Genomic DNA, 7723 nt, shown 5'->3' on the forward strand with positions numbered 1-7723 from the left:
TTAAAGATGCTACTTATTTAGAACACATCTGACAAAGTGAGAGGGGCTTGGTAAAAGTACTGCCCTAAACAGAGCCTGTACTGAATTGTGATATAAACTTGTCAACAGTCATTTCTTGGGCAGTTTTGCTCTCTCAACACCTAGCAGGGGAGCTAATGGGTAAAACGTTATTGTTGATAATTACTTGGAGAAATGTGAGTAAATGATTTCTTAAGTTTTGTAAATTAAATTGGGCTTAAAACAGATGGTTTCGCTATTAGGGAAATGCTTGTTTTCCTTGAAATTCAATCTTTGCAAATTGGTGAAGACAAGGTGAGTAGACTGCACTATGGAAAAGAACATCAAACCGACCGATTTCCACTGTTTTCACACGTCTCCCTTTTCTCTCTTGCTTCTCAGATAGCCACGTTAGGTTTAGTTCAACTGAACCTTTTCGTTTTGAAGTAGGGCCGCGATGAACACCAAAACGAAAGGAGTTCTGGACTTCGCATTCCTGCACTTCCATTTCCTATTGAGTCACCTCCCAGGGTGCGTAGGCCAGCGTCTCGGATCTCGGCGCCGGCCGAGCGCGGAGAAGCGGGGAAGGCAGACGTGAAGGCGGAGCAGCGAGGATGTCCGAAGGTGTCCGGCGCTAACTTCCGCCTCGCCCTCCGAGCCTGGAGTCAAGAAGCTGGCCCGCTCCGTCTGTCGCGGGCGCTACTCCTGGGACGCCTGCTCGACTCCCGAGTCGTCTCCAATTGGCCGTCGGAGGAACGGAAGCCGAAGAGGAGCAGTGAACCCGGAAGTGCTTCGCAGCGGAGGCCCGGGCGACTCTTTTGAATGGAATCGGGCTGATTCATCGCCGGTTCGCCTAGCCAGAGCCGGGCCCAGGCCGAGCTGCTGCCGTCGCTGTCGCCGCCGCCGCGTCATCGCTCCTGGAAGACAAGGGTCCAGACCGCGACCTCCCGCTCCGCCCGTCTTCAGGTAAGCCTGTGAAGGCTGGCCTCAGACGTCCGCGGAGGCAGCCGCGCTAGGCCTCTGCTAGCCCCGTGCTCTCCTGAGTCACGTTGCCCAGCCGAGTTGCCACGGCCCCGGGCGGTGCGGGTGGAGTCCAGGTTGCTTCGTCCTCCTCTCTGGCTTCCCGGGTCTCTGATTAAGTTAGGTTTGGATGTACTTTCCTTCCGGGCGTTTCTGCTCCGCTGAATTCACCGCACTTTGGGAACCTCTCCTCCCTATACTGGGAGAATCCTTGGTTTCGGCTACTGCTTGTGTTCTGTGGAAAGTTACCCCTGTGTTGAAAAACTTCGCACCAGACAGGAAACAAGGGCGAGAGAATAAAAGGAACTTTACCGTTGAGTGCATGTTTATCACTTCTCCCAAGGATAGGCCTTGACCGATTTTCTTTTAGGTTTTTATCTCCCTTCAAAAAAACACAAAACCCAGAGGTGCACTGGTTTTTAACCTTGAAACTCTTAAAAACAAAGTGCGGTTATTTCTGCTCTGCCTTTGAACTTACTTTCAATTTGTCCTAATAGAGTAGTTGTTGGTGAGTTGATTACATTTCTTGTTTTCGGTAAAACTCAATTTCCTGGGAACAGTACATTGTGTCACTCAAGGAAGAAAAATGTAAACTTCTTGAAAAAGTTTGAAAATAAATCCAGTGATCGAAGGAAAAATTCTTGAAATTAAAATGGTAAAAGATTTAATGGGAAAGGCAAGGAAGAGGTTTTAAAAATGAGCAAGAAATGTACTTCTAGGGTGAAGTTTTTTTTCACTGCCCATAAAATTACTTAGTGCTACTGACTTGATGTTTGTGAGTAAGCAAGAAGACAGCCAGTGATAATGGTGAAATAACAGAAAAAGAACTGAATACAGTTGTAGTGCAGATGATTATAGCCCTCTAGTCTTGTCCTATAAAACTACCAACTGGTGCATTTAAAGTTTAAATTGGGTATGTTTTAAACATACAAACTTAAGTGGGTTATTGTGCATTTGAAGAGATTAAGATATGTGGTGGCTGAGAATTAACCACAGGATGCATTTAGTGAAGTGGTATTTCATGAAAAACCTGAATATTGTCCTGATTTTGTTTTAGAACAAAGTTACATGTGGCCAACAGGAGAAAGCTCTGAAGCCATGATCTTTCAATGTAGCCCCACCTGTTGAGTTTGGGAGATTTTTTCCCCCCCTAGGATGCTTGATAAATATTATATTGTTCTAATTGAAAAGCTGAATTTTTAACCTGCCTGACATGGGTTTAATTTACTTTTATATCTGTCTGTAAACCTTGTGTTTAATATCTAGTTTCAGAACCCTTGTTTGAAAATCAGTAACACAAAGCAATTGTGCTTAAAATTTGTTTTTAGTTTTATAGCAATGTTTGTTTCCTTAGTTGTTGTCCACCTGTGAAAGCCTTACCTAAACACTTGTGATTATTACTCGTGAACTTGTCTTCTACCCAGTTTGTTGCACTCATTTGACACTCATGTTTTATGATATTTTGATGTCCCTGTCTGTAAAGTGAGAATTGGATTAAATAATCTCTTCTGGCTCTAAGAGAATACTAATAACAGTTACTGAGTATCTGTGAATGTCTCAGGCACTGTGTTAGGTGCTTGTATTTTTTTTTCTTACAGCAGACTTGCAAGAAAGATACCACTCTCATTTTAAGATGAGGTCTAGACTCTAGAGTCTAGAAGAAGGGAACTTGTTCACATCATATAGAGAGAGGGTAGGTGAAGATGCCAGGATTCAAATCTAGGTCTGATTTCCTCCAGAGCCTTTCCAGCTGAATCTTTTTACTTTATGCTTTTTTCTTGGGTTTGTATCATTCCTCTCAGGTAGATGGTAAATTCTTTTGGTGAAAGTGACTAAATTCCTTAGTGACTCTATTTCTGTATCATCTTATATACAACAATCATGAAGCCCGAATTTGTTAGTAAGTTGTGTCCCACTTTTTGTAGCTTGCCAGGCTCCTCTGTCTGTGGGATTTCCCTGGAGCGCGTTGCCATTTCCTTCTCCGGGGGATCTTCCCTACTCAGGGACTGAACCTCGGGTCTCCTGCATTGGCAGACAGATTCTTTATCTCTGAGCCACCAGGGAAGCCCTATATACTAGGAACTATTTAATAAATGTTTTGTTTTAGTGCTGTAATTAGGAGATAGCACAAGATATTTACAATAATTCTATCCTTACTATTCTAAATGGGGGGGGGAATCTTGCTTTTCAAATCTTATTTATATAATTAAATTAATGTTGACTGTTTCTATTTCTTTCACTGAAGAAAGTGAGAGGAAGAAATTCCTAATTACTTTACACAAATCAGAGAGTAGAGGAATTAGAAATACAGTGAGATCACAAATACAGAATAAAGAATTTATCATCAGTTTGACAATAGTATATAAGTGCAGCATGGGTTGAGAGGTAAAAATGAAAAAATGAACTGGAAAACAGAAGAAAAACTTGAACAAATAAGGGCTTTATGATTTTGTTAGCTCAGTTTGGGAGATGAAGAAGTGGAAAATCATGAGGATTTTGAAAGTACTGATACTTACTTTGTACTTTTTTTTTTTTTTTTTAACCAGAGTTCTAGACATTATATATGACACGTTAGGCATAAACACTTTATTCATATTATCTGATAATTTTTTAGCTAATAATATCATGAACGAGCCTTTGAGTCCTTTTCTTTTTGATAGATGTAAAAACTTAGTTTTGATCCATAGACATTTTGCATTGCTTTTATTTCTGAGTATTTGAAATATGCTTTTCTTGTAAGTATTCTTTTATGTTCTAGTGTAACAACTTAAATTTTATGAACCCCTTTGCTAAATTCTGCAAAAGAACAAGTCCCTCCTCTTCAGTGTGATTGATTCATTTTTTACCGTGAAATATGCCCAGTGTTTTGAAATTCACTAAATGTCAAACTCTTTGGGAAGAAGAACCTGTGTAGAATGAGCACTAGCTATGCTCACAGGATGAGCAGCTGATGACAGCAGCTAGCATTCATTGTTTACTTCCTGTAGCCAAGCATTATTAAATGTTATTTTTGTTCATTGTCTTCTTTAATATTCTAAACAACTCTGTGAGATAGATATTATCATTATCCCCATTTTACAGATGAGAAAACTGAGCCTGAGAGCGGTAACTGGCCCAAGGACACAGAGCTAAAACGTGTTGGAATCAGGATTTGAATCCTGGCACTGAGACTCTAGACTCTTAAGCTCTTAACCTTAATATACCAAGAAAAACAGTCATCACTGTTTACCACCTGGGTCCAGTAGATCTTTTAAAATTTCTTACACCTTTAAGTTAGTTTTTGAATAATTTATAGAAGTAAAAATAAAGGAATAGTAAAAAAAAAAAAAGTATATTTAGAAATGTTAATGATATTTAAACATAGCACATGCAAATTTTTGTTCTGCATTTTCCTGGTTTTGAAGGCATATGTACCTGAAATGGATAACATCATTTAAATGTAATTAGCTGTCCATCATCCATCATACACGAACCTACATGTTTTTAATAACGTCTCTTAAGAGGCCCTAGCTTATCTTTTCTTCTGGTTCTACTTGTACTTGCAATACTTTGTGTGTGTGTATGTGTGTTAAAATATGCATGTAATAAAATTTACCATTTTAACCTTTGTTAGGCCTACAGTTCAGTGGCATTTAAGTACATTCACATTGTGCAATCATCACTACCATCCATCCCTAGAACTCTTTCATCTTCCCTGATGCAGTAATTTTTAATTGTATAAGATAGTTTTTAAAGTAAGCTTATAGTTTTGCTGAAGCAGGGATAGCCATCATCTTTGCTCATAAAACATTCTTACTTTTAGATTTATGAACACCAATTAGTTAGTCCAGTGATTTTTTTTTAATTTGTGTTGTTTCCTTTTACTCACCTTCATGTACACATCAGCATTTGTCCACATTTGAACTATATCAACATCATAAATGATAACACAATATGTTACCTCTTTTGCAAAACAGGTTCTTGTTGTCAAAGTGTGTAAAGAGTCCTTTTTGTTGAATAGTAACTGGATATTTCATATATCCTTTTTGATCTTAGAAATTCATTGTCCAACTCATTGATCATTTAAAAAATAATTTTTGAGGTAAAATTCACATAGCACAAAATTAACTTGAAGTTTTTTTTAAGTTATTTCTTTTTTTTAATTAACGTGTAGTTGATTGGTAATTTGTACCAGTTGGCTATACAGCAAAGTGACTCAGTTATACACATATATGCATTCTTATATTCTTTTCAAAATTAGCCATTTTAAAGTGAACAGTTTAATATCATTTCAGTTCAGTTCAGTCGCTCAGTCATGTCCAACTCTTTGTGACCCCATGAACCGCAGCACGCGAGGCCTCCCTGTCCATCACCAACTCCCAGAGTCCCCCAAACTCTCCCAGCATCAGGGTCTTTTCAAATGAGTCAGCTCTTCGCATCAGGTGACCAGAGTATTGGTGTTTCAGTTTCAACATCAGTCCTTCCAGTGAACACCCAGGACTGATTTCCTTTAGGATTGACTGGTTGGATCTCCTTGAAGTTTCAGGGACTCTCAAGAGTCTTCTCCAACACCATGGGTCAAAAGCATAAATTCTGCTCTCAGCTTTCTTTATAGTCTAACTCTCACATCCATACATGACTACTGGAAAAACCATAGCCTTGACTAGACGGACCTTTGTTGACAAAGTAATGTTTCTGCTTTTGAATATGCTGTCTAGGTTGGTCATAACTTGCCTTCCAAGGAGTAAGTGTCTTTTAATTTCATGGCTGCAGCCACCACCTGCAGTGATTTTGGAGCCCAAAAAAATAAAGTCTGACACTGTTTCCACTGTTTCCTCATCTATTTGTCCTGAACAGATGGGACCAGATGCCATGATCTTAGTTTTCTGAATGTTGAGCTTTAAGACAACTTTTTCACTCTCCTCTTTCACTTTCATCAAGAGGCTTTTTAGTTCTTCTTCACTTCCTGCCATAAGGGTGGTGTCATCTGCATATCTGAAGTTATTGATATTTCTCCCAGCAATCTTGATTCCAACTTGTGCTTCTTCCAGCCCAGCATTTCTCATGATGTACTCTGCATATAAGTTAAATAAGCAGGGTGACAATATACAGCCTTGATGTATGCCTTTATTGATTTGGAACCAGTCTGTTGTTCCATGTCCAGTTCTAACTGTTGCTTCCTGACCTGCATATAGGTTTCTCAAGAGGCAGGTTAGGTGGTCTGGTATTCCCATCTCCTTCAGAATTTTCCACATTTTGTTGTGATCCACACAGTCAAAGGCTTTGGCATAGTCAATAAAGCAGATATAGATGTTTTTCTGGAACTCTTGCTTTTTCGATGATCCAGTGGATGTTGCCAATTTGATCTCTGGTTCTTCTGCCTTTTCTAAAACCAGCTTGAACATCTGGAAGTTCACGGTTCACGTATTGCTGAAGCCTGGATTGCAGAATTTTGATCATTACTTTTACTAGCGTGTGAGATGAGTGCAATTGTGCGGTAGTTTGAGCTTTCTTTGGGATTGGAATGAAAACTGACCTTTACCAATCATTTAGTAGATTCATAATGTTGTACAACTACTCTCTCTATATATTAATAGTTCTGTAACATTTCCATTCTTCTGAAGTAAAATCCGCTATTCACTAAGCAGTTTCTCCGTTTTATTCCTTTCCCTAGCCCCTGGCAATACCAGTGTGCATTTTATCTCTATAGATTTATATATTTTGGATATTTCATATAAATGGAATCATTCAATATATGACCTTTTACACATGACTTCTTTCAAAGAGCATGTTTTGAGATTCATCCACTCTGTAACATTTATCAATATTTAATACCTTTTTATAGTTGAATAATATTCCATTGTATGGATATACAGAATTTGTTTATCTTTTCCTCCTTTTATGAACATTTGGGCTGTTTCCACCTTTTGGCTGTTCGTGCATGTACATGTACTTGGTTTGAATACCCGTTTTCAGTTCTTTTCAGTAGAATTTCTGGGTCCTGTGGTAATTCTGTGTTGAACTTTTTGAAGAACTCTCAAGTGTTTCCAACACTCATTGGATTTTAAGTTTTAGAAAATTATCTAGGATATTGTCAGTGGTATGAGATGTTATTTATATCAGGGTGATTTTACCTGAATGATTTTACCCTTCCAGGGGACATTTGGCAGTGTCTGGAGACTTTTTTTTTTTTTTTAAGTAAAGTTGATTTGCAGTATTGTGTTAGTTTCAGGTGGATAGCAAAGTGATTCAAAGTTATATATACACACACACACACACATATATATATTAGGTTATTTTCCATTATGTTATTACAAGATATTGAACATTGTTCACCGTGTTACAAGATATTGAACATTGTTCACCATGTTATACAGCAAATCCTTGTTACTTATCTATTTTCTGAATAGTAGTTTATACTATTAATCCCATTCTCCTAGTTTATCCCTTCCTCACCCCCTTTCCCCTTTGGTGACTGTGTTTCTTTTCTATGTCTGTGAGTTTGTTTTTGTTTTGCATATAGATTTATTTGTATTATTTTTTAGATTCCACTTATAAGTGATATAATTTTTATCCTCTCTGTCTGGCTTTGCTTAGTATGAAAATCTCTAGGTCCGTCTATGTTGCTGCAAGTGGCAATGGTTCATTCTATTTTTTATGGCTGAGTAATATTCCTCTGCGTGTGTGTGTGTGTGTGTGTGTGTGTGTGTGTGTGTGTGTGTGTGTG

General features: G+C 38.4%; 1 protein-coding gene across 2 annotated transcripts in view; it reads left to right on the top strand.

Annotated features, from left to right (window-relative positions):
- The first annotated feature begins 510 nt into the window (after positions 1-510).
- PSMD14 (proteasome 26S subunit, non-ATPase 14) overlaps positions 511-7723 on the top strand; it is a 101117-nt gene continuing 93904 nt past the window's right edge. The window contains exon 1 of one of the 2 annotated variants that reach the window (XM_040229224.1): positions 511-963. The gene's annotated coding sequence lies outside the window, so the exon portion shown is untranslated. The remainder of the gene's footprint in view (positions 964-7723) is intronic. The other variant, XM_040229225.1, reaches the window with a different exon arrangement.

This window comes from Oryx dammah, unplaced genomic scaffold (genome assembly GCF_014754425.2).
Source record: "Oryx dammah isolate SB20612 unplaced genomic scaffold, SCBI_Odam_1.1 HiC_scaffold_27, whole genome shotgun sequence".
NCBI lineage: Eukaryota > Metazoa > Chordata > Mammalia > Artiodactyla > Bovidae > Oryx > Oryx dammah.